The 26657-nt window shown below is 39.0% G+C and overlaps 1 protein-coding gene across 6 annotated transcripts in view; it reads left to right on the forward strand.

The window, feature by feature from the left end:
- Window positions 1-26657, forward strand: part of ZBTB44 (zinc finger and BTB domain containing 44) — a 71151-nt gene that overhangs the window by 791 nt on the left and 43703 nt on the right. The window lies entirely within an intron of this gene.

Raw genomic sequence — 26657 nt, forward strand, 5'->3', positions numbered from 1 at the left:
GCTCCCTCCCTTTCCCCCCCTTCCTTCCTCAGTAGAGCAGAGGGACGGGATGGCACTTGTTAAAAACAGAAACAACCCCCCCCCCGAAAACCTTCTGTTTCCCCCCTCTACTGAGTGATGACAGGGCGTCCGTTTTAATTTTAGTGCCGGGTTAGCTATCTGGAAGAAGCTACCCGAGAAAGTGAATGTCAGGTAGAGTTAGAAATGATGAAAGAAAACTGAATATGTTTGGAGGTCCCTCATTTTATAGGTAGATCTTAAAAAGTTGGATGGTTTTGTATTTCGTTGGTTATGTGTGGGAATTAAAACAATTAACCATAATTTTATGCTTCCTTTAGTTGTAAATTGCTCCAAGAGTCAGGGAAGAATTCTATTCTACCTCCCCCATAGTTTCTTAGTGTGTCATTCAGACGTTGGCTAGTACCAAATTCTAGCCACCCAACTTGATGAACCATTGAACTGATTCTTATGGCTAGTTTACACAGGAAATCTTGTTAGTTTCTTCTTTGCAAACTTAGTGCACTCATCTTGGAATGTAGAATGAAAGAAAGAGGTGTTTTCTGGTGGATCGTTTTAGTTTATTAAAGGTGGATGTAACCTTTACACGAGGAAGCCATTCACACTTAAGGGTCACCAGCCTGAGGTGATCCTAGAGTTGACAGAGTGGAGATATATACTCTACTTTTTTTTAAAGGTGAAGTATTCTGTACGTCTGCAACTCTGCCTTCACTCATACCTGTGATATTCTTCACACATCTCAGTTGCAGAAAGATTTTTCAGTGGATGATCGTAGCTACTTTTATAGAGCAGTAGAGAACTGCCTTTCTTTAAAGCTCTGCAATGGCAGAGTGATCTCCCAGGGAGGTGGAAAAGAATATAGATTTTACTGACTTGAAAATCAGAGGGGATTTTTTAAACTTCATTAGGTTCAGAAAACTAGACGTGCAAATTTAACTTAAATCCGTCTTCCAAGAAATATTTGTAGTGGAAAGGATTTTGTAGATTTGTCTACTTATATCAGAAAGTATAAAACTGAGAAATGTTTGTTCAGTACGAAGGAGATGAGTTACATGATTGGTAAACACAGTACAGATGTTTTGATTGTACAGAACTGAGTAGGAATTCATAAATATGTGGTTCCAAGTGTTGCCTTGGATTTTGGTTTGAGAGAAATAAGCATTTATTAAGCACCTACTATGTGCCAAGCAGTTTAAAATGTTACCTCATTTGATCTTCTCTACCCTGTAAGGTAGGTGCTTTAAGTTCAAGGGATCAGAGGTTGAACATAGCAGGCAAAGCCAGCTTAGGCAGTTCATCCACCTTCAATTAGCTAGGTGCCAAGAGGCTAAAGGTATGCCTATATTCTCCCGCTATTGCTTTAGTTCCTTATATGTTGGATTCGGTCAACAACCTTTTTTGTTTCAAATCCAAAGTTTGCAGAGATGGGGTTGGAGAGAGGAAGGCAGTAAATTAGATACTTATAATAATCAATGGTGGAGGTCTGCTAAGCTGCTAATGCTATCACACCAGACTGAGTACCCTAGTCTTCTGACAATATAGTTATCTAACCAGCCTGGAGCTACATTTGTAATCTTTATTAAGCAAAAGAACTACATAACCACCATCTATCTGCCCATTACTAGATATTCTAATACTAACTTTGAGGAGGTGCCTGGTTTTGCAAACCATAATTCACATTTGTTTTTGGCTTAACTTTGTCACCTGAGATGTTTGGGAATTGAATGCTTATTTTAGAAACAGAGGTTAGAGGAATGCCAGTGTCTACAAACCCTGGGCAGCTAGGTGTCAAAGTGGATAGAGTGTGAGGCCTCAAGTCAAGACTCTTCCTGAGTTCAAATTTGACCTCAGACACTTTAGCAGTGTGAACTTGGGCAAGTCACTTAGCCCTGTTTGCCTCCGTTTCCTCATCTGTAAAATGAGCTGGAGAAGGAAATGGCAAATCACTCCAGTATCTTTGTCAAGAGAACCCCAGATGGGGTCATGAAGAGTCAAGCACGACTGAACAAACCAAACTAGTGGAGTCACGATTAGAATTGTATAAACATTCTTGTTATCAGCACTATTTTTTTTCCCTTTCAAAACAAAAGGTGTTTTGAAAGAGAGAAAAAATTGGGGGATTTTGAAAATTCTGAACCATGTTGTAAATTACCTTTGTTGTTGCTCAGTTTTTCAGTCATGTTCAACTCTTTGGGGTTTTCTTAGCAAAGATACTTGGAGTGGTTTGCCATTTCCTCCTCCAGCTCATTTTACAGATGAGGAAACTGAAACAAACTGGTTAAATGACTTGTCCAAGGTCATATAGCAAGTAAGTGTCTGAGGCTGGATTTGAACCCAGTGTTAACCTGGAAATTAAGGAGAAAATAAGGTCTTTAATTGGGGCAGAGGAACTGTAGCTCATAGTATCACAAAGCTCGGAAGCTAGGAGTACCCAAAGATGGGAACAGAGGACAGAGTTTTTATGGGGTAACAGAACTGAAGGGAACCTAAAGATTAATGTAAATAAACCTTTAACAAAAGAAACAATAGAACTCCTCGAGTTAAGTATAGACACTACTAACTCTAAATAGAAACTACTTATAATGTAGGTGGACTCTTTTTACATAATAACATAAAGTCTGGGGGAGTAAGGCCAGGATCATTTTGCTTGGGGGACAGTACAAAAGTAGATCTAGAGTCTGGAGTTGACAAAAGATTGGTTGGCCCCAGGCAATTCAACCTGCCTGGGTAAAGGGGGCGGGGACTGGGTGGGGAATCAGTTCTCAGTAAATTTTGTAGTTATCAGGAAGATGAATCTTCTTCACTTCAGGCCCAGCACTCTATCCAATGGTCCACCTAAGATGCCCTTTAAATTATCTTGTCAACTGGGGGGTGGGTGGGGCCTGGTACACTGGAGGAGGGGGTAGTGGTTTTTTTAGATATTTCTCAGTGGTTACCTAGAATGGGAAAATCAAACAAAATTTCAGAGTTAAAACCTGTTGTCATATCTGATTACTAAACTAAAATGTTTGAGAGCTAGCTGATTTGCATGAAAATGGGTTGGGGTCATTTTTTAATCAGGTCACTGAAAGGAGAAGGCACATTTGTATTTTATTGAGCCTTAATTTACCTTTTGTTTGTTATTGGGCAAAGGTGTTAACTGGCAAACCTGTAACATGGCAAGATTACTTGTATTGCATTCATATTCTTGAAACCTAAGTCATGGGGCAGCTGGGTGTCAGAGTATTTAGAATACCAGCCCTGCGGAGTCAGGGGGACCTGAGTTCTGGGGGCCTCAAACATTTACTAGCAGTACCCTAGGCAAGTCACTTGACCCTGATTGCCTCCCCCCCAAAAAAAGAAGAGATCTAAGTCATTTAGACTTATTTTCCTAGTTGCAAAGTAACAAAAATTATATTTTTCATCACTTAGCATATTAAAACTGAAAAGACTCTTAAAAGGTTAGCCCAACCCCTATTATTTTGCAGATGAAATTCTGGTCAGGAGAAGTTGAATGACTTTCCCAAGGTCACAGAGCAACGGAGCCTAACTATGAACTAACACCATTTTAACTATAAATGCAGGGTGTCCCAAAAGTCTTAACTTTTGTATCAGTTAATACATGATTGTTAGATGCTCAATGGTTAATAAAGTAGGAACTTTGGGTGGAAGCTTTTTATGATAGAAAGAGATGTTGACCTGACCTCTTAATACTTGTATGACATTGGACATGTCTCTTTTTTTTTTGTTTGTTTTGTTTTGTTTTGTTGCAGGCAATGGGGGTTAAGTGACTTGCCCAGGGTCACACAGCTAGTTAAGTGTCAAGTGTCTGAGGCCGGATTTGAACCCAGGTACTCCTGAATTCGGGGCTAGTGCTTTAAACCACTGCGCCATCTAGCTGCCCCCGGACATGTCTCTTAATCTTTCTGAGTTTCGTTTTCTATATGTGTAAAATAAAGGGATTGGACTAGATGATCTTTAGTGTACCTTCCAACTCTCCTTAAATCTGTGATCCTGATTTTTAGTTATGGCGTCAGATTTTGACTCAACATAAGAAGAAACTCCATAACGGTTCAGAACTATACAAGTGAAATGTGCTGCCTCTGGAGGCATACTGGGGTTTCTCATTAGAGGTCTCCACATAAAGACTAGATAAGGAGTTGTTAGGGATTGTTTTTTAGAATTCTGATTTAAAGGTATGGGGGGCAAGGGTGGGAGAGGAGTCATTCATGGTCCTCTGAGTTCCTTCCCATTCAGATTCTGTAATTGTAGTTAAGGAAACTTGTGATTTGGAAGGGTCTTTCAAAAGTTTCTCAAAGCCGTGGGAAAGTGGTATGGATAGGTTTATGAAATACAGCCATAAAATTGGTTGTGCTCAAGCAAAATCTGAATGGTAATAAATGTTCAATTGAATGGTTACCTGTCGGAAACATTGATAGGTATTCCTGCATTATGTTTAACTATTATGCTTTTGAGATGTTTCATTGATGCTTTTTTTCTTTTTACATCGTGTCACTTCCTTCTTGCACCTCTCACTCAATAGAACCCTCCTTTGTAATAATAACTGCAAATCATTACCCCCCCAAATCTACACTTTGGTTCTGTTAATTAGTAACCTCATCCCCACACCTTTAATCTACCACTTTTCTGCCTAGGCATGAAACATACTTCACTGTGAATTCCTGAAAGTCATTGGATCCCAGACTTAAGATGGAAAGGACCATAGAGGTCCTTGTAGTCCAGACCTCTTATTTTAATAAAGTGATTGAGCCAAAGAGTTGCCTAGATCAGGGCTTCTTAAACTTTTTCCACTCAACCCCTTTTTGTCTGAGAAATTTTTACTCGACACCAGTATTTAGGTATATAAAATAGGTATACATAACCTTTTACTGTTGCCAATTTTTTCAAGACCCCCTCCCTCCCATTCAGTTACCCAACAGTTTAAGAATATAGGGCCTAAATCACAGATAAAAAATTTCAGAGACAGGATTTGAAATAGGTCTTTGATTCCAAATCCAGTGTGGTTTTTTTGTTTTGTTTTATGCTGTTTTATTATTGTGTAAATTGTTCTCACTGTTCTACTTTTTTCTTCATCAGTTTCTCTGAATTCTTCAAATTTGTCATTTATGGCACAGTACTATTACTGCTCACCTTGAAAACCCTTAATTGAGAAAAGCTTTGAAGGACCTGTCCAAAAGTCAAGTGAGCTGCTTCAAAAAGATAAATTATATTAGATGACCTCATCATTCATAATGTTTTTGTCTTGTTTTTTGTTTTGTTTTGTTTTAATTACCTCCCAAGAAGGACCCTTTTTCTTATTTTGTTTTTGTTTTTTGTTGTTGTTGTTTTTTGTGAGGCAATTGGGGTCAAGTGACTTGCCCAGGGTCACACAAGTAATAAGTGTCAAGGGTCTGAGGCCGGATTTGAACTCAGGTCCTCCTGAATCCAGGGCCAGTGTATCTACTGTGCCACCTAGCTGCCCCAGGACCCTTTTTCTTGGGGCAGAGTAAGTTTAGTTCTTATCTTCCTTCATAAAAGAGATCAAATCATAGAACTTTTTCTTTCTTCTTTGTCTCTGTGGAAGATTCTTGCCTCTTTTCCTTTCTCTTTCTTTTCTTTTTTTTTTTTGCGGGGCAATGGGGGTTAAGCAACTTGCCCAGGGTCACACAGCTAGTAAGTGTTAAGTATCTGAGGCTGAATTTGAACTCAGGTACTCCTGACTCCAGGGCTGGTGCTTTATCCACTGCGCCACCTAGCTGTTGCCCCTCTTGCCTCTTTACTTAACCTTGTTTGAAAAAAATCTCTCAGAATATCTGACCAATATATTCAAGTCTTATTTCCTATATATCCTTCCTCTTTTTTTGTTTGATTTTAGTCTCAAGGGCCAAGCATTCAATGCATTCATATACGTGAATTTTGACAAGTTTGCCTGTATCTATTGTAAACAGTTGATGGATACTTGGGGAAGGGAAGGGAGAGAGAAGCTGCCTTATTAAAATACTGACAGATAAAAAAATAAATAAAATTGCCATATCAAACAAAACATTGGAATTACCATTAGATCTTTCTTGTTGGGAATCATTAATAACATTTTACAGGTTAACAAAAGACTACATTCATTTCTGTACTCTGGAACTTTGAGGGGTGACACTCCTTCCTTATATATGATTATGATTATGTGGTCTACACTTTGGCTAGTTTATTTTTGCTGACCAAGTCCTATACATTCATTTAAGTGTCCTTTATTTTATCTCCTCACCCTAGTGACTTTCTATTATAATCAACCAATAACCATTTTTAAAGTGCTTGGTATGTTCCAGGCACTATGCTAAGTGCAAGGGACACAAAGACAAAAATGCCCTTGCCTTTGCAGAGTTTACATTATACAGGGAAAGATGTAAATCTATAAATATTTAGAATATATACAAAAATAATACTAGTTTTGGGAAGAAAGGGACTAGTAGTTGCAGAGGATGTGGGAAGACTTCAAGCAGAAGATGGTATTTGAATTCAGTTTTGAGGGAAACCAAATTCCAAAGGGTGGAGATGAGGAGAGAGAGCATTCTGGGTATGGAGGCAGGTGAGAGAGGCTGATTAATAAGAAATAGCTTAGTTATTTCATTTGATCCTCACTACAGTGCTATCAAGTAGGTGCTATTAATATTCCTATTTTACAAATGAGGAGACTGAGCCTGCAAAAGTTAAGTGACTTGCTCCATTCTCTGATCAAAGGTTACACATTTACTGAAGTGTCTGAGGCAATATTTGAACTCAACTCCAAGTACAGCAGTGACACCTACCTGCCTACAAGAGTACAAAAGCATTGAGACGGGAGATGGATGGAGTGCCATGTGTGAAAAACAGCAAGAGTGTGAAAATGGCTGGATAGAAGAATAACATGTTTGTTTGTTTGTTTGTTTGTTTGTTTAACTGGAACAGTAGGAAGGGGCATGGTTGTAAAGAGCTTTAAATGCCAGACAGTTGATCCCAGAAGTAATATGGAGCCTTTGAAATTTATAGAGTGGGGCAGCTAGGTGGCGCAGTGGATAAAGCACTGGCCCTGGATTCAGGAGTACCTGAGTTCAAATCCAGCCTCAGACACTTGACACTTACTAGCTGTGTGACCCTGGGCAAGTCACTTAATCCTCATTGCTCTGCAAAAAAAAGAAAGAAATTTATAGAGTAAGAGAGGTTGTCATGGTCAAACCTGAACTTAAGAAAAATGACTTTGGTGAAGGTGCTTAGTGGATACTTGAAGTCCGGCTGAGAGGTGATTAGGAAGTTAAGTAAGATAATAGTTATGTGATTAGAAAGAACGGGACAGTATTGGGGAAATGCTGTGGAGAAAGAAGCAAACTTAGGCAAATGGTTGGAAATAGGGGTGGGTAACAATGAAGAACCAATGATCAATCAACAGGTAACCTAGCCTCCTGTATGTCAGGCACACTATGATAGGCAATGGAGATAAAAGTTCAAAAAAAATGAAATACTGCTTAAAGTGAGTTTAGGTCAGGAATATCATGGGTGACTTAGGAAGGATGGTGGTATCCACAATAGAACTAGAGGAGTTTGGAAGAGGGAGTAGGACAAGATGAGTTTTTCCTAGGAATGATGAATTGGGGGGACCGGGTTAGGCAGTTGGGGTTAAGTGACTTGCCCAGGGTCACACAGCTAGTAAGTGTCAAGTGTCTGAGGCCAGATTTGAACTCAGGTCCTCCTGACTCCAGGGCCAGCGCTTAATCCACTGCACCACCTAACTGCCCCTAATGGTGAATTTGAGATGCATCAAAGCCAGAGAACTCTCTTCCCATATCTGTCCTCTAAACATCTAGTTCACAGTGTCTAGTGTTGGTTATCTGGTACTAGACCAGCTCAGGAGAATGATTAGGACTGGATTTGTAAATCTGGAAGTCATCTATCAATGGAAGCCAATGAGATCATCAAGTATGAGAGTGTTGAGAAAATAAAGCTTTGGAATATATACACGTTGGGCATTTGTGACATGAATGATGCTTTGAAGACTGAAAAGGGGCAGCCAAAGAGGAGTATCAAAAGAGTAAAGTGTTTTGAAAACCTGAAGATGGAGAGTTTCCAGGGTGAGAAGATAGTCAACAGCCAGCATCACATGCTTCTAGAGATTCAAGTATGAGGATTGAGAAGAAGCCATTAGATATGGCAACCAATTAAGAAATTGTTGGATGGGGCAGCTAGGTGGTGCAGTGGATAGATCACCGGCCCTGGAGTCAGGAGGACCTGAGTTCAAATCTGGCCTCAGACACTTGACACTTACTAGCTGTGTGACCCTGGGCAAGTCACTTAACCCCAATTGCCTCAAAAAAAAAAAAGAAATTGTTGGTAACTTTGGAGAGAACAGTTTCACTTAAGTGAAGACTTTGGAATCCAATTTGTAAAAAGAAATTGGGGTAGGGGGCGGATTCACAACTGAAAATAAAATTGAATTGAATTTTTTTTTTTTTTAAGTCAGGCAGTCCTCCACTAAGCAAGCCCTACTCAATATGTCCCATTTAGAACTCAGGGTCTTCTGACATAGATTGTCCTCAAACATAGGTTTTTTGTTTTTTTTTTGGCGGGGCAATGGGGGTTAAGTGACTTGCCCAGGGTCACACAGCTAGTAAGTGTCAAGTGTCTGAGATTGGATTTGAACTCAGGTACTCCTGAATCCAGGGCCAGCGCTTTAACCACTGCGCCATCTAGCTGCCCCAAACATACTTTCTTAATCAACTTCCATCCCTTTGGGACTTCTAGTTAGCTACATCTGGGAAAAGTGGCTTCTAATTCATTTTGTCTTCAGTGACCAACCCAAAACTTCTCTTTGTTATAGTAAGATTTTCTTTTTTTTTTTTTTTTTTTTGGCAGGGCAATGGGGGTTAAGTGACTTGCCCAGGGTCACACAGCTAGTAAGTGTCAAGAGTCTGAGGTCGGATTTGAACTCAGGTACTCCTGAATCCAGGGCCAGTGCTTCATCCACAGTGCCACCTCGCTGCCCCCTATAGTAAGATTTTCTGAGGAATGTTTTTCCTACTTTGTATTATACCCTACCATCTCCTTTATTTTCCATTGTGTCCCCTTACCAGGTTACTAGAAACTTTCTCCACTCTGGACTTTGATCTAATATAACATTCTATATCCCTATTACTTTGATTGTTTCTTGACTTTACCCTGAACTCTACTTGTTGAAGTGTTCTACCTATTATCTTTATCAGGTCAGGGCTTTGGAGGGTGGGGGGGTGTTTTGGGCATCTTTATAAAGGCTTCCTCACCGATCTCTCTATTCTCTGTTCCTTCAATTTGCAGATGATGGTAACTATCTTGTGAATCCCTTTATTGATTACTTTAAAAGTTATTCCTTTGGCAGGTCCCTACCCTTTAGGACCTCACAGATTTGCTATTATTTCATTAAATACTTAGTGAATTTTTTTTTAAACCTCCATTCCTTTTTCTCCATGTTTAATTAATTGTTTGGTTCTTCCTTGTTATTGCTGATTTCCACAAAACCTAGAGATAAATTTGACTATTACTATTTTCCTCTTCAGAACTTCTCTTTGATGTGACCTTTCTCCTGTCAAACTTAGAACCTGTCATTCTTTTCTAATTTAAAACTTGGTTATCCCTATTGTTCCCCTAGGACAGTACATTCTAATTATATCTTGGGGTTGAATTATTAGTCTTTGGTATCTAAACTTAAGGACATCTAAGTGATGCAGTATATAGAGAGTTGGGCCTAGAGTCACAAAGATTCATCTTTTTTAATTCAAATGTGGCCTTAAATAATTACTAACTGTATGACCCTGGGCAAGTCACTTAACCCTGTCCTGTCCTTCTGTAAAATGAGATGGAGAAGGAAATGGCAAACCACTCCATTATCTCTGGCCAAAAAAACAAAACAAAACAAAACAAAAAAATGGAGTCACAAAGAGTCAGGCATAACTGAAAAATGACTGAGAGACTTAAGAATTCTTCCTCTTTTATTCATAAGTTAATGCTGCTATCCAGTGGTCCTATGCATAAGAGTTGCCCCTTTTAGTTTTGTAAACTCTAAATACTTTAAACATACAGTAATACAGAAGCATTTGATTGCAAAGTAGACAATTGAACTTGATAGATACACTCTAAACTCTATTTTCACTTGTTAAAAGTGTTTCATGTATGATATATTTTTTTTCTCTTCATATCTTGGTATTCTGTAGACTTTGAGTGTACACTTTTCATAATTTGACAGACTGTTAATCAGTACCAGTCATATTAATAATGCTAGCTCTGTAAAATCACACTTGACAGCAGTGGCCTGTGGCAGATAGTGGTCTGCCATAATATGGACTACCCTTATCAATAGTTCTGACCTTTGTAAACCTGACTGAAGAAGAAATGGGTCTGAGAAAATGCATCAAAAGCCAGAGAACTCTCTTCTTCCCATATCTGCCCTCTAGACTGCTTGTTTCTCCCTCATTTCTATCATAGTGCCTCCCTACCAAAAGAGCACTTCACTGAGGAATGTCTGACTTAATGGTTTGTTTTTTTTTTTTGTGGGGCAGTGAGGGTTAAGTGACTTGCCTAGGGTCACACAACTAGTAATTATCAAGTGTCTGGGGCTGGTTTGAACTCAGGTACTACTGAATCCAGGGCCATTGCTTTATCCCACTGCACCACCTAGCTGCCCCAGCCTGGATGTACTTTTGATCCATAAATACTTAAATATAACATTTTAAATCACCATACCAAATGCTCATAATCTCTAAACTACATTAAGTGAAAAGCTTTCAAAACAGAGAGTGTATGAAAACAAAATCATAGTGAATCCTTTCAGTGTATCCAAGTTGTCTAATTGCAAAACCAATGCTCCTTCCATCTGACAGCATTTTGCCCCATTCAGGTGAGAAACTGAAATTCTTCAACAGGAGAGGATTACCTGGGATAAAAATCCTAGCACAGGACTCCCCACACTGCCAGAATTAAAGTGGTCCTAATACAATGTGAGAAAATAATGGGGTTTTGGGACTCCCCAGAGGCCACTTGAGAGAGCTGGGCCTGACCTTTCTTTTTTTTTGTTTTGTTTTGTTTTTTTTAGTGAGGCAATTGGGGTTAAGTGACTTGCCCAGGGTCACACAGCTAGTAAGTGTTTAAGTGTCTGAGGCCATATTTGAACTCAGGTTCTCCTGAATCCAGGGCCGGTGCTTTATCTACTGTGCCACCTAGCCGCCCCTGGCCTGACCTTTCTTAAGGTCAGCCCAGAGTCAGGAAGTTACCTTACTCAAATCCACACCTACCTGAAAGCCTTGTTCTGCCCAGAGGATCTGTTCTCTGATCTCAACAGGATTGCATATCCAGTGAACCGATAGATTTGAGTGATGCTAGCCAATTAGCTTTGAATTATGTGTGTGGACATGCTCTGCTCCTCCCCTCAGGCAGCTTGCAGAGACACTTAATCTCTTTTGGTGTGTGGGGAACTGGGTGAGTGCAGACACAGTCCTCTAAAGTTCCCCATTTACTCTCTTCTCTAGGCTTTCCTATCTTTCAGAGCCATGTGCCCTCTCTTTATTAATATTTAATATACTTTAATAAATGCTTAATGCCCCAAAACTGGTGTAGTAGCCTCTAATTTCTAAGTAGCAAATATATGATAAACCCCAGCTAATTTTCCCTACACTTGGGACAGTTATAGGACGACCACATTTAATTTTACTCATCACACCAAGAAGGAGGGTGGAGCAGAATGCAAGGGCTGATAGAAAGAGAAAAGTAAATCAAGGACAGGTCAGGAGATAAGAAAGAACAAATGAAAATGAACAGGGGAAAGGTTATGAAGGCTGGTGAAGAATGCTGGAAAAGGATAATTGGAAAAGATGGAGTGATTAAAACTGATAAGTTATGAGGATAGGTCAGGTTACGCGGGGCAGGTGGGAGAACAGGTGAGGAAATAAAGGTGGGACAGGTTTGGAGAATAACTCAGTAGGATCAGTGAAATCTGAGCTGAAGGACTAGTAAAACTGGGATAAAATGAGGGCAGAGCATCCTACATACCCTCTATTCACAGACAGGAGAGAGGTTTTTTCAGAGCCAAGATGATGATGTCAGAGCTGGAGTGGTGATATCAGAGCCCAGGCAGTGATGTCAGGGCTGGTGCTGATGCTGGCAGTGCAGTGCCTTATGGGCAGCTCCCTGCTTCATCATCTCCACTGCTCATATAACTCCCTTGATCCAAAGTCATGGAGCCTTGGGTAGGATGGGCCTGAAGTAGAGGGAGGGACAATTCTTCCTTCCTGTATACTGTGATGTTTAAAATCTATGTTGTGGTCACATTAAATTATAAGCTTCAGCACAAGTCTTTGGGCATTAAACATTTATTAAAGCATACAGGTATTAACATGGAGTTCAGAAAGTTAAGAAAAGGCCTATCTTCAATAGAGTTCCAGCCTGGTTGGGTTCTTCCTCAAGTCCTCCTCCAGGAGCCTGCTTTAATCAGGAACTCTCTAGCAAACTGATTGTGGAAGCTTTTTATAGGTCTGGAACAGAGGCAGTCTTTATACACTGCTTCAAGCTGATTGGTTGGCATCCTCCAAATCAATGAAGGGCTAGCCAGGTGTGATTACAATCTAGTTAACTTTGAAGTAGGCTAATCAGCAGTCAATCACTCTCACTTGATTCAATCAGTTTAGATTAATCTCCAGGTGGGTCTTTGAGTATCTGCTAAATCCCATTATTTCATCACATTACCCCCTTAGTTTCTTCTAGGAACAGCTGTTCCTTGATGAAACAGTAAAAAATAATTAAATCTTTGGAAGTCTTTTCTCAGTTCTCTTGTCTTCTTGGAGTGGTAAGATGTCATCAGGAGGAAGCTGGATTCTGGTCTGGAAAACTGGGCTCTGTACTCTGGACTGGAAAGCTGGATTCTCTTTAACTGTTTCAATTGCTGGATTTTTTACTAGACTTTAGCATAACATTGTCAATGATCAAATTTAATACAATGAAAGTTCTTAAAAACATGAATTGAGAAGACAAGAATTATGGGGATACCATAAAAGAATAGAGAATTGAAGGGATATGAGCATTCCTACACTTGAGGAATATATACAGCCCATGCAGTATGTCAGGCTTAAAATAGGTGTATGGGATATATGTCCATGCCACCAAACATATTGGAGGAAACTGAGTCAGGCTTAATCAGATGCATGGGATTGAGACGTCCATGGCATCAGGCATATTGTAGGGGAATAGAAGCCAGGTGTAGAATGAAATGGGTGGGATGAAAACTTCTAGCCATCTGTGCAGTACCTGGACTTCATAAGTGTCTCCCCTTCTGTGAGAGTTCAATGCCTGCTCCTGTATGTATTCCTCTCATGGGTCAAGGCAATTAATGTCTTAAATGGTAAATTCCCATAATCCAAGTCTCATATGGATTTAAAATTTGAGGATAATAATGATCACAAAAAATGTGAAACAATCACAAAAACTGTGAATTTGCTTTGACTCAGAATATAAGTTACAATGTACAATGATTCCAAATAATATTTTTTGTAAAAATAATATTTCTAGAATTAACTTACATTTGTCATGGCAATCAATTTACCAAGGAAATACTTTATATAATTTGATCAAATAATCAGTTGGAAAAACAAAACACAATCTTAAAAGAATGAAAATCTCTATGAAAACAAACTTATACTATTAATTTCAAAATGTGGATACAATGGCATAAAAAATCATTTATGTAACATTTGAACTGACATTTCTCTGAGTGAATTTAGAGCATTTTTGATTTCGATATCTAAAATCTCCACATCTCATATTAATATCTTGCTGTCTACTTCTGCATTTCAGCAAAATATGTCCCAGTTTATGGCAATAGAAGCAGATTCTTGAAATATGATGATGATAAAGTTTCTCTTGTCTTTCTTCAAACCGTTTTTTTTCTCTTTCATAATAATAATGCTTTATAAAGTTATTAGTTAAAGACAAAAACAGGTAAAGATAAACCAAAATAGAAAATCCACAAAAATGAAGCATTAACATACTTACAAACATAAAATTTCTTACCCAATGTGAAGATCAGAAGGCTGAGGGGTTCAGCAATCCCTTCGTGGTTGCCAAACTGATGTTTAAAATCTATGTTGTGGTCACATTAAATTATAAGCTTCAGCATCAGTCTTTGGACATTAAACATTTATTAAAGCATTACAGGTATTAACATGGAGTTCAGAAAGTTAAGAAAAGGCCTATCTTCAATAGAGTTCCAGCCTGGTTGGGTTCTTCCTCAAGTCCTCCTCCAGGAGCCTGCTTTAATCAGGAACTCTCTAGCAAACTGATTGTGGAAGCTTTTTATAGGTCTGGAACAGAGGCAGTCTTTATACACTGCTTCAAGCTGATTGGTTGGCATCCTCCAAATCAATGAAGGGCTAGCCAGGTGTGATTACAATCTAGTTAACTTTGAAGTAGGCTAATCAGCAGTCAATCACTCTCACTTGATTCAATCAGTTTAGATTAATCTCCAGGTGGGTCTTTGAGTATCTGCTAAATCCCATTATTTCATCACAATACCTACCTCCCTTTCCATCCTCCAGGTAGAAATTCTCCAGAATTGGTTTTGAGGTTTGGGTGGTTTTTTCCCCCACCATTGTCTGCTTAAGGTGAATTTGTCCTGGCTTTTCTTGGCTAGAGTGATTTCCAAGGTTAGCATGTCTCAACTTGGTTCTCATTTTTTTCCTATACTCAAATGTCTCACATTTGGTTTGCATTAGTGTTCGACATTACTATGTCTCACCTTTACTAATTCTTGTCTTTCCTCAGTTACTGTCTCTCTCTGTTAATTTTTATCACATCTTTTTTACATTAACATTCCATCTTGGCTAGCATATTTCTCATAGTAAATGTATGTCTTAAATTACCATTGTGTCTCTTTGGTTAACCAACATGTCACATTGGCTAGCATGTCACTCTTAATGCTAGCCTATTTTACTTGCCTATCAAGATTCCTGTGATCAGTTTATTTCTCTTCTCATATCTAAAATGTTTCTCTTAATGGTTTTCCCATAGATGTCTTTCCTCTTATTGCTGGTGTTAAGGGCTAAAATTCTAGCTAAACTGTCTAAAATATCTAATGAGTGGTCGCCAATAAATTATAAGCTTTAGCAAGAGTTAGACTTTTAAGCATTTATTAAGGAGAATAAGAATTTGGTAAAGAGAGAGAGAAAGGCCTAGATTCCTATCTATTAAAGGGAGAGCGCATTTCTAGCTCCCTTCTCCGCCAGAGTCCAGAGGAAAGAAAAGCGAGCCTGAGCGCCAGTCTCTTCCTTCCTCCTCCCACTAGTCCGCGTCACTTCCTGAAGCCTGGTCTTGCCCTCAAAGACCTTTGCTTCATGGGCAGAACTCTTCTACAGTAAGTATCCAGCAGGTGGCGTCATTCCAATCGTTACAGTCCCCCCTGTTGTTCCTCAAGAAACAAAATGTTTCCTTGACGGAACAGTAAAAACAATATAATAACTATTGCTAACTAATAATATGTGAACAACAATATAGAAAAGGAAGAGAGGAAAGTTTTGTCCAGAGGGGCGATTTTTTTTTTTTTTTGTCCTCATGAACCGACGCTTTGACATTGGTCTTGCAAAGGGAGGGCCTCTGCAGAGAATACATGTTACAGATGGTGTATATTATAACAGAAAGAGAAAAAAAACCAACAAAAACAAATCAAAACTGTTCATTTAAAGTCTCTGAAAGTCTTTTCTCAGATGTCCTCTAGGTGTAGTCGTGGAATGGAAGTCTTTTCAGGGGTTGAGGTATGGATGCTGGTAATCAGCCAGGAAATTTCCTACAAAATTGAGCTTAACACAACTTTAAAATAGCTTTGTCAATAATCAAATCAAACAATGAAAGTTTTCAAAAACATGTCTAAGGGAATTCAGAATCTTAGTTGTTACACATGAAACATATAATAAAACAAAAATTGAACCATTCTTTAAAATTATAATATTACTATAGTCCCCCCCTTATGGAGGGTAATTGAGAAGACAATTGCTGCGATATTAATTATTAAAAATAATTTTTTTATCTTTGTTTCATCACTTTTTGCATCATCTGCCTAATTATCCTCATGCCATTATGAGAAATTAAAAAAATCTAATATAATTGGTAACAGGTGTCAAGGCCAAATTCAACACTGTATTTATCATGACACCTGAGATAATTATGGGGGTTACCATAAAAGAACAGAGAAATGATGGGATATGAGCATTCCCACACTTGAGCAATATGTACTGCTCATACAGTATGCCAGGCTTAAAATAGGTGGATGGAATATATGTCCAAGCCACCGAACATATTGGAAGAAACTGAGTCAGACTTAATCAGATGCATGGGATTGAGATGTCCATGGCATCAGGCATATAGGAGGGAGCATAGAAGCCAGGTGTAGAAGTGAGATGGGTGGGATCAATACTTCCAGCCATCTGTACAATATTGTGGGGAAAAATAAAATAAAATATTAAACCAAGAGAATCCAACCTCAACATTTGTCAAAAGCCGTTCCCTCGGCCATACCTTGACTTCATGCATGTCTCCCCTCATGTGACAGTTCAGTGTCTGCTCTTGCACGTATTCCTCTTGTGATTGGACTGGCATCTGATAACTCAGAATAAAGGCAATTAATGTCTTAAATGATAAGTTCCCATAATCCAAGTCTCATATGGATTTAAAAATTGAGGATAATAAATGATTGCAAAAAATGTGAATACATCTTGACTCAGAACACAATATATAGTTATGCAACAATTTCAAATAATCTTTTTTTTTACTTAGTATACAATTACTTTTGTGAAAAATCAGAACATACTTAAATACAAGTTAAAGCACAACAGAATCTCAAAGAACTTTTTTTTGAAAAAAGAAAACTTTTACAAATGTTCCCCTCTTTTTTTTTTTTTGGAATATGCTTATCAAAAATAATACTTCTAGAATCAATTTACACTTGCCATGGCAAACAATTTGCCAGGGAAATGCTTTAAAGAGTTTGATCAAATAATCAGTTGAGAAAAAATAACAAAAACAAACAACTCAGAATATGGGAGCACAATACTCCTAGAATTAACACTGTATTATGAAATCAAAACCATCTTGCAATTTTTTCAAAATTAGATAAATGAATAGAAGAAAATACACATGGAACAATAAAAGACAGTGAAATTCAAACTAAGGAAATCTAAATGAACTTGAACTTAAAGAGTATTATAAAATATAAACTTGATCACATGACTAAAAAGCTTTTACAAATATTCTCCTTGTTTTAAAAACTAAGTATAAGACACAATCTCAAAAGCATGAAAATCTCTATGAAAATAAACCCATACCATTAATTTCAAAATGTATATATAATAGCATAGAAATCCTATGTAACCTCTGAACTGACATTATTACTCTGAGTGAATTCAGAACACTTTTGATTCCGATATCTAAAATCCCCAATACTCATATCAATACCTTGCTGCTTACTTCTACATTTCTGTAAAATATGTACCCTTCCATGGCAAAAGAAGCAGAGTCTTGAACTATGGTGATGATTGTCATTCTTATTCAGCTTAAGTTTTTCTTCTTTAACCCCTCTATATTGTCTGTCAGTCTTTTCACCATACAAATGCTTTATAAGATTACTAATTAAAGACAAAAGCAGGTTAGCAAAATTATGAACAAAACAAGCATATCTGGAATTTAAAGGGCTTTCTAAGGTTGTCTCAGAAGCACAGCCAGGCTGGGGAAGGGCTGAGCCTGAATCTGCAAATGTAGTTAGAGAAAGTTGAGCATGCGCATCAGATCTCTGGACTTCCCAGGCAGGGGAAGCAATGGGCTTGGCCATGGGAGGAGTAGAGGGTGGGGTCTGTAGAGGAGGGGAGGGACCAGCACAATTTGAATCAGACTTGATTTTGAACTCAGGCCTGGATTCCTCTTCCCCCACTTTGCCTCCAGGTGCTAGGGGATTAAAAGCTTCCAGAGGGTGGGTCATTGCCTCCAGGCATGCAAAATTAAAGCAACAATTACTGTTAGAACTGGGAAAAGCTGCGGGAATCTCTTCAGGTTTCTCTGAAAAAGCATGGTTGGGAGAGGGAGAGATATTTCCTTGTGTGAGTAAGTTGCTGGCTCTTTTAACAAAAATAAAAAGAAAAATAGAAAATCCACAAAAACAAAGCATTAACATGATCTTATCTCCCATTTGTCTGGTTAAACAGACTAAAATCAAAAATAGGATAATTAGGGAGTTTAAAAGGTCCATTTGAAAAAATTTAAAGGGAAAACACCAGGCAATTCAGCAGTACTTAAGATTTAAAGGGTTAGGGTAGGGAAAATTTCTTACCCAACCGGAAGATCAGAAGTGAGGTTCAGCTTTCCTCTTCGTGGTCAGCCATCTGTTAAGGGCTAAAATTCTAGCTAAACTGTCTAAAATATCTAATGAGTGGTCGCCAATAAATTATAAGCTTTAGCAAGAGTTAGACTTTTAAGCATTTATTAAGGAGAATAAGAATTTGGTAAAGAGAGAGAGAAAGGCCTAGATTCCTATCTATTAAAGGGAGAGCGCATTTCTAGCTCCCTTCTCCGCCAGAGTCCAGAGGAAAGAAAAGCGAGCCTGAGCGCCAGTCTCTTCCTTCCTCCTCCCACTAGTCCGCGTCACTTCCTGAAGCCTGGTCTTGCCCTCAAAGACCTTTGCTTCATGGGCAGAACTCTTCTACAGTAAGTATCCAGCAGGTGGCGTCATTCCAATCGTTACACTGGTCTCCTGTTATGCCCTTGGCAAGCATGGTTTCTCTTTCAACCCAAAACCCATATCTTTCCATGCCTGGTGTAGTTTTTCTTCCCTCTTCAAAATGTTCTCCAGATGGACTTGCTTTGGGTGGGGAAGGAGGGGGCCCCAATGAATGGTATAGATGACCTTTTCCCTCTCTTTTTTTTTCTTTTTCTTTTTCTTTTTCTTTTTCTTTTTCTTTTGCAGGACAATGGGGGTTAAGTGACTTGCCCAGGGTCACACAGCTAGTAAGTGTCAAGTGTCTGAGGCCGGATTTGAACTCAGGTACTCCTGAATTCAGGGCTGGTGCTTTATCCACTGTGCCACCTAGCCACCCCTCTTTTTTTTTTTTTTCCAAAAGAAAAAGTGTTCCAAAATTGATGAGAGATTTTGTTATGAGATCATTTGAGATAACCAAAGCGTGTCTTAACATTCTCTCTTTTTTTTTTTTTGGTGAGGCAGTTGGGGTTAAGTGACTTGTCCAAGGTCACACAGCTAGTGTCAAGTGTTTGCGGCTGGATTCGAACTCAGGTCTTCCTGAATCCAGGGCCAGTGGTTTATCCACTGCGTCACCCTAGCTGTCCCTAAAGGGTATCTTAAAACCAAGATTGCAAGTCATAGAATGTCAGAGTTGGAGTGGGCATCGTTGGCCATACAGTTCAACTCATCCTGAAAAAGATACCCTCCATAACATACTGAACAAGTGTTCAGTATTTGCTTGAACACTTCTAGTGAGAGGGAAACTACTACCCCCTGACACAGCTTGTCAAATTTTTTGATAGCTCTAATTGCCATGTGTTTTTTAAAATCAAATTTGTTTGCCTATTGGAGACTCCCATTCCTTGTTCCTAGTTTTACCTCCTGCCAAGAAGAACAAATCTAATCCTTCCATGCAAAAAGCCCTTTCTAGTACCTTGAAGACAGCTAACATGTCTCCCCTGATATTTCTCTTCTCTAGGCTAAATATCTCCATGTGACTTAGTCTCTTCTGTTTATCTTCCTCTAAGACACTCTTCAGATCTTCCTAAAATGTGCTGAGAATGTCAGATGTGGCCTGACTAGAAGAGAATATAACTCCTTATCCATGTTTTACTCCTGAGTTTATAGTATACTGTTAACCTGGAAATTAAGGAAACAATCTGTATAGGAGAAAAGGTCTAATGGGGCAGAGGAACTATAGCTTGTGGTATCTCAAAAGCTGGAAAGCTAGGAATACCCAAAGATGGGAACGGAGGACTGGGTTTTTATGGAGTAACTGAACAAAAGGGAACCAAAAGATTGTTCCAGAGTCAGGTAATGCAAATGAACCTTTAACAAAAGAAACAATAGAACTGCTCCTGATTTAAGTATAGATACTACTACCTCAAAATAGAAACTACTTAATGTAGGTGGACCCTTTTTATATAATAACAAAGTCCTGGGTGTAAGGCCGGGATCATTTTGCTTGGGGGAAGGTCCATAAATCAATCAAGAGTCTGGATTTGACAAAAGATTGGTTAGCCCATGGCAATTCATCTGCCTGGGTAGGGGGGACTTGGTGGGGAATCAGTGCTCAGTAAATTTTGTAGTTATCAATACTGAAACCTCATTTCTTTTTCACTTAAACTACCATCTAGCCATGTTTCCCCATTTTGTATTTGTGAAATTGTTACTCAGTTTTCCTTAATGTTCTAGCCCATTAAGACTTTTTTCAATCTTTTTATCCAGTGTATTCCCCAACTCTCGTGTCATCTACAGATTTTATAAGTATACCATATATTTATCCAGTCATTAATTTAAAATGTTAAAACAGAGATCTGTGGAGATTTTCCTTCCAAGTCAACATCAAACCATTAATGACTGTTATCTGAATCTTTCCTCCCCTACCATAAGGAGGAAAGAAGTGCTTTTCCTCATCTCATCTCCAAAGCCATGATTAGTAATTATTGACTGTTATGATTATTCTTGTGCCAGCTCTTTGAATTGGGGGTGAAGTTAGTCACTAGATAAAACTGTTCAGATCTATCTTGTTGACTCTCCCTAGAATCCTGCATTTTATGTTTACTAAGTATGACTTTGGCTAAACCCCTTAACCTTTCTGGACCTCAGTTTCCTCATCTGAAAAAAATGAGAGGTTGGACTAGATGGCTTCCGGAGATCTCTTCCAGTTTTAAATCTGTGAGCTCCTGTATGCTTCTCTCATTCCCTTTCCAGCCTGACAGACATGCTAACTTCAGATAGTTCTTTTGACCTGTTCTTGATTGTTAACCTGTAAATTAAGAAGGTCTTTAATCTGGGCAGAGGTATTACAAAGCCTGAAGCTGGGAATACCCAAAGATGGGAACTGAGGACAGGGTTTTTATGGGGTAACAGAACAAAAGGAAACAAAAGAGTGCTCTAGAGTCATTTACAACTACTTAATGAACTTTTGACAAAAGACTATAGAACTGCTACTGAGTTAAGTATAGATGCTACTTAACTCTTAATAGAAACTACTGAATGTAGATAGACCCTTTTATATAATAACCTAAAGTCCTAGGAATGAGGTGGGGAATCATCTGGAGGGGATACTCTAAATAGAAACTACTGAATGTAGATAGACCCTTTTATATAATAACCTAAAGTCCTAGGAATGAGGTGGGGAATCATCTGGAGGGGATAGTTTTCTTATGTTTGGCTATAAGATTGGTTAGCCCCGGGGAATTCATTGACCTGGGAGTGGAGAGTAGGTGGGGACCAGTCAGTTCTCAGCAAATTTGTAATTATCCTGATGAACTCTTGTTCTTTTGATTAATATGTTCTAGAATTTTGTCAGGAACGAAGTCAGACCCATTTACCTACTCTGCACTTTTGAATTAGGTCCTGAGCCATATTCCAGTTATGAATCTTATTTCCACGAAGTCTTAAGTTAGATTTGAGTCATTATACTCTCTAGTTCATCTTGCTTGATAGCATTTTTTTCCCAGTTGGCCATATTTTGTTCATTTGTGTACTGAAAGCTGAGGCCATGGGTTTTTTGACTGACTCTTTCCTTGGATATTGTACTTTTATTACTCCTCCACCTGATTTCTCTGTCAAAACTGCCCACAGCCCCTGTTCCAATACTTTGTTCTCAAGCCTTCCATACTTATGATTGACTGAGAAACACTATTCTCCTGGAGCTCCCTTTTCTCCATATTCTGCTTCTCAAAACTCCTTAACTTCACCCCATTTTCTCTTTATTTAAGCATCTGGTGAAGAAGTCTCTTCTCCCAAGTCTAACCCATCTACATTCTACCCTGGATCCCATAACTTTCTCCCATAAATGTCTTCCACAATTCATCTCCTTTACATACACTCAAGTCTCCTCCATTCTTTTTTTTCTTTTATTTTTGGTGAGGTAATTGGGGTTAAGTGACTTGCCCAGGGTCACACAGCTAGTAAGTGTTAAGTATCTGAGGCCAGATTTGAACTCAGGTACTCCTGAATCCAGAGCCGGTGCTCTATCCACTGCACAATCTAGCTGCCCCAAGTCTCCTCCATTCTTAAAAAGTTCCTTAGTAGATAGATCTACCATCCCCTCAAGTTTCAACAGTCAAACTCCTTTTAAAAGGCTGCCAATGTTTATTGCCATCACTTTACTCAATTGCTTTATTCCCATTTGACTTCCATTCTTAATGCCAACCTGAAAATATCATAAAAATGTATATATATGTGTGATGTGTGTGTTTATATGTATGTGTGTGCAGAGATATATATCTATATAGATATAGATAGATAGATATATAAAAAATGGTGGGTTTTTTTCCTTAATAAAAATCCATTTTACCCTGTCTCCTGGGGTGGAGTGAGGTAGTGTCATAGGGTGCAGAGCACCCTAGAAGTTCTCCGGGGCACATCAAGGAATCTTCTCCTTGAGAAACTAAACCAGAGGACAGATACCCTAGAGAGATAAGCGGAACCAAAAAAGGACTGAGCTAGCTTCGATCTCCACCCTTCATTCTGATCTCCCTTACCCCTGGGGAGATGACATGTGTCCTGAAGAGACATCAGTAGCCACCCCTCACTCAATTCCTCTAGTCGCTACCAGTGGGGGATGGTCCTCCACTCCTCACCCAATTCCCCCAGCTACCACCAGTGGGGGATGGTCCTCCCTCACTAAAGGAACTTTCCACTCCCCCCATCAGTCCTCTATAAAAGTACCTGCTGTTCTCCTGCTGGAGGAGATTGGTACCTCTGAGCCAAGTGCTTTGTGCCTGTCTCCCCATGAGAAGTCCAAGGATTTCTTTCATGGTTTCCCTTCCCTTGCCCCTAAATAAACTACCACCTTATTCTAACTGCTTTTGTGTGCAAGAGGGTGTAATTCTTTAAAGAGGAATTCCTAAGAACCCCTACCCCTAACCCAAACCCATACCCCATTTCCCCCTATATCAGTAGGGAGGAACAAATAAGCATAGTCAAGAAAGACAAATTCCTGCTTTGGGGATGTATTCACACACACCCAGAGCAGACAGACTAGTTAAGTAGTTCATGTATAAAAGAACCGAGGTTTTTAGTCCACTGCAAACTGGAGAGTAAGACTGAGTCTATATAAGTAAGGAATCTTTCATTCTGTCTTTAGTATCAGTCACTTCTTAAAGTACATTGCTTTGTTTAGTACTTGTTTACTGACTGACCTGACAGAATCCAGTGAACATTTCTCAACTTCATCTTTCTTGACTTCTCAGTTGCATTTGACACCCTCTCCTCCTGGGTTCCTGTTTGTTCTCTCTCTCCTCCCTCCTCTTTCTGTCTCTTCTCCCTTTATTCTCCCTCTCCTTCTTTCCTCCTACCCCATTGCTTTTACCCTGTATGACTATTCTTTTCTCAGTCTTTGCTGAATTGTCCATATCCTGTCCCCTTAACAATGGGTATGCTCCCAGGCTTTGCTTTGTTCCAGGTCTTTTTCTACTCTCTTTCTAGACTTCTGGCTCCATGAGTTCAATTGTTTTCTGTACAGATGCAGTTCTATACATTTAGCCCTAATCTTCCACTGAAATCCAGTCTCATGTCACCAGCTGCCTGCTGGATTTCCTGTAGGTATTAAAAACTCAAGATCTCTTAAGAAAATTTTTTTCTAAAACTCCCCCCCCCCCCATTCCATCCCTCTTCTCAACTTAACTTCCCTTTTAAATGTCTAGGTTATGATATGACCAGGACACTCTCTCACTCTACCTATCCAACCAGTTGCCAGGAAACACAAATTTACAACACAAATGTACTTTAGTATTTGCTAGGCACTTGTTGCTAATAAGCACTGAGGATAAAGAAAACCAAAACCCTGGTCTCTGCCTCTAATAGCTTACCTTCTAATGGGGGAGACAACTACAAACAGCCTTGTTCATACAAGATAATACAGTGTAAATAATAATATATAATAAATAAATGCAGTGTGAAGAGAAGACACAGTTTATGTTTGGAGAGACTAGGACCAGAAAAGTGTACCTGCAGAAGGTGGAATTGAATTTTGAATGAAGTCAGGAGGCAGGCTTGAGGTGAGAGAGCATCCAAGGTATATTGGGACTGTTACTTACTTGTATCTGCAACAATATATTTCACATCCAAACCCCTTCACTCACTTAGTTACAACTCTAGTGCAGGCTCTCATCACCCCTCATCTAATTAATATAATAGCTTCCTATTTGGTCTTCCAACCTCAAATGTCTACCTTTTCTTATAAAAAAGATATTCTAAAGCACAAGTCTGAACATGTCAGTCTCCCTCTCAGTAAACTCCTGTGATCCTTTTTACTTTTTGGGGATATAAACCTAGCAGTGGAATTGCTGGATCAAAGGGTTTTTTTATACAGTTTTATAAGACCGCTTATGCACAGTTCCAAATTGTTCTCTGGAATGGTTGGATCCATTTTGTGACTTTTTAAGTTCTGAACTGTCTTCCTCCCCATTCCACACTAGAGAAGGCCGCACACACGCATGTATGTGTGTATGTATCTGTAAAACCACACTATGCATATATAATATCAGTTCATTCTCCAGAGGTAGATAGCATCTTCCTTCATAGGTTCTTTGTAATTGATTTGAATATTTATAACACCCAGAATATATTAGTCATTCACAGTCATTTTTCAAGCACTATTGTTTTTATGGTATACAACATTCTCTTGGTATTCTGCTCGTTTCACTCTGTTATTTTATGCAGGTCTTTCCATGTTTTTCTAAAATAAGCCTGCTCATCATTTCTTACAGCACAATAGTATTCTATCACAATGTTATTATTTGTTTTGTTTTGGTTTTGGGGGGGGGGGGTTTTAGTGAGGCAATTGGGGTTAAGTGACTTGCCCAGGGTCACACAGCTAGTAAGTGTTAAGTGTCTGATGCCAGATTTGAACTCAGGTACTCCTGACTCCAGGGCCGGTGCTCTATCCACTGCGCCACCTAGCCGCCCCGGACAATATTATTATTAATGTGACTATGGTATGGCCAAGTCTCTTGGGAACTTGATATAATCTTAACTTCAGCTGTTATTCAAAACTTTGTGCCATCTACATATTGTTTTTTTTTGTTTTTTTTGTTTTTGTTTTTGTTTTTTTGTTTTTGCGGGGCAATGGGGGTTAAGTGACTTGCCCAGGGTCACACAGCTAGCAAGTGTCAAGTGTCTGAGGCCAGATTTGAACTCAGGTACTCCTGAATCCAGGGCCGGTGCTTTAGTGCCATCTACATATTCAACCAGTATTTCATCTTTGTCTTCATTCAAGTAATTAATGAAAATGTTGATTAGGAGACTTGCCATAGATGTACTATTAAACTGCTTTGCCAAAATCTCAGAAATGCTGATGAGTTTAGTCTAGTTGTGTGTGTGCGTGTGTGTGTAAATCTGTTTTTGATGAATTTATGATTTAACAATCATTGCTTTTTCTAAATGCTATTGTGTTCCAGAATTTGGCCAGGAATCCATGTATGGCCCCAGATGTAGTAGAGTTAGCAGATCAATCAACAATCATTTATTAAGGGTCTACTCTTATAAGACACTGTTGCATTTGTGAGAAAATAATTATTAAAAATTGATTTCTTGGGGGACCCAGAGATCAGTTTCTCAGTGCATATTCTCTCTCTACTCCTCTCCCCCCCACTCCAGAAAGTTCAGTTCTCCATGGGAAACTTTATTCAAGCTCATTTGGGACAAACCCAAGGAAGCAATTCTGAAGGACTGGTGGGATTAAACCACACCTAGATAATAGACTTTGCTTTGGGCAACTTCAGTGAGGGTCTTTTGCATTCTTTTCCCTGATGTCATCTCTAGAGCTCATTTTAAATGTAAACCACCTTCAAATCATGTCAACCAATGGAATTGCATAATGCTAACCAGGTAGCTTTGATCAATATATAATGACCCACCTCTATCTGAAGAGGACAAAAACCTTTGGAAGACTATCAGAGGCCTTCTGGGAAAGGCTCATTTTCTGTTAGGACTACATGGTTCTTAGTGGGTTCTTTTAAGTCTTTTGAATTCTCTTGTATCTCCTTGAAGACCACATGTTGTCTCTCTGGGAGACAGGATGGATCCTAGGGGGGCTTTTTCCTGCTCACTCTAACTGGCATGGTGAAGCTGTCTCTTTTCTTTCTCTACCACAGAGCCTGAGACCATGAGAAGTTAGGGAAACATGTGCTCAATCCTTTACTGGTATGATATTAATAAATGAATTTGTGCTTTCCCCAAACTGATATCTAAAGCAGTAATTTTGAAAAACATACATCCTATCTGTTGGATAAAACAGGACAAAAGTTAGGGGGTGAAAATGGTGGTGATGTAAGATGGGTTTAGGGTCAAATTGATCGTGAGTTGTCCCAAAAGAATTACAAGACTCAGTGACTCAGTTTCCCAAGTTTTGTTGCAATACTGTGAGTGACCACTGGGAGACAACCAG

Source organism: Dromiciops gliroides, chromosome 3 (assembly GCF_019393635.1).
Source record: "Dromiciops gliroides isolate mDroGli1 chromosome 3, mDroGli1.pri, whole genome shotgun sequence".
In the NCBI taxonomy this organism is placed as follows: Eukaryota; Metazoa; Chordata; class Mammalia; order Microbiotheria; family Microbiotheriidae; genus Dromiciops; species Dromiciops gliroides.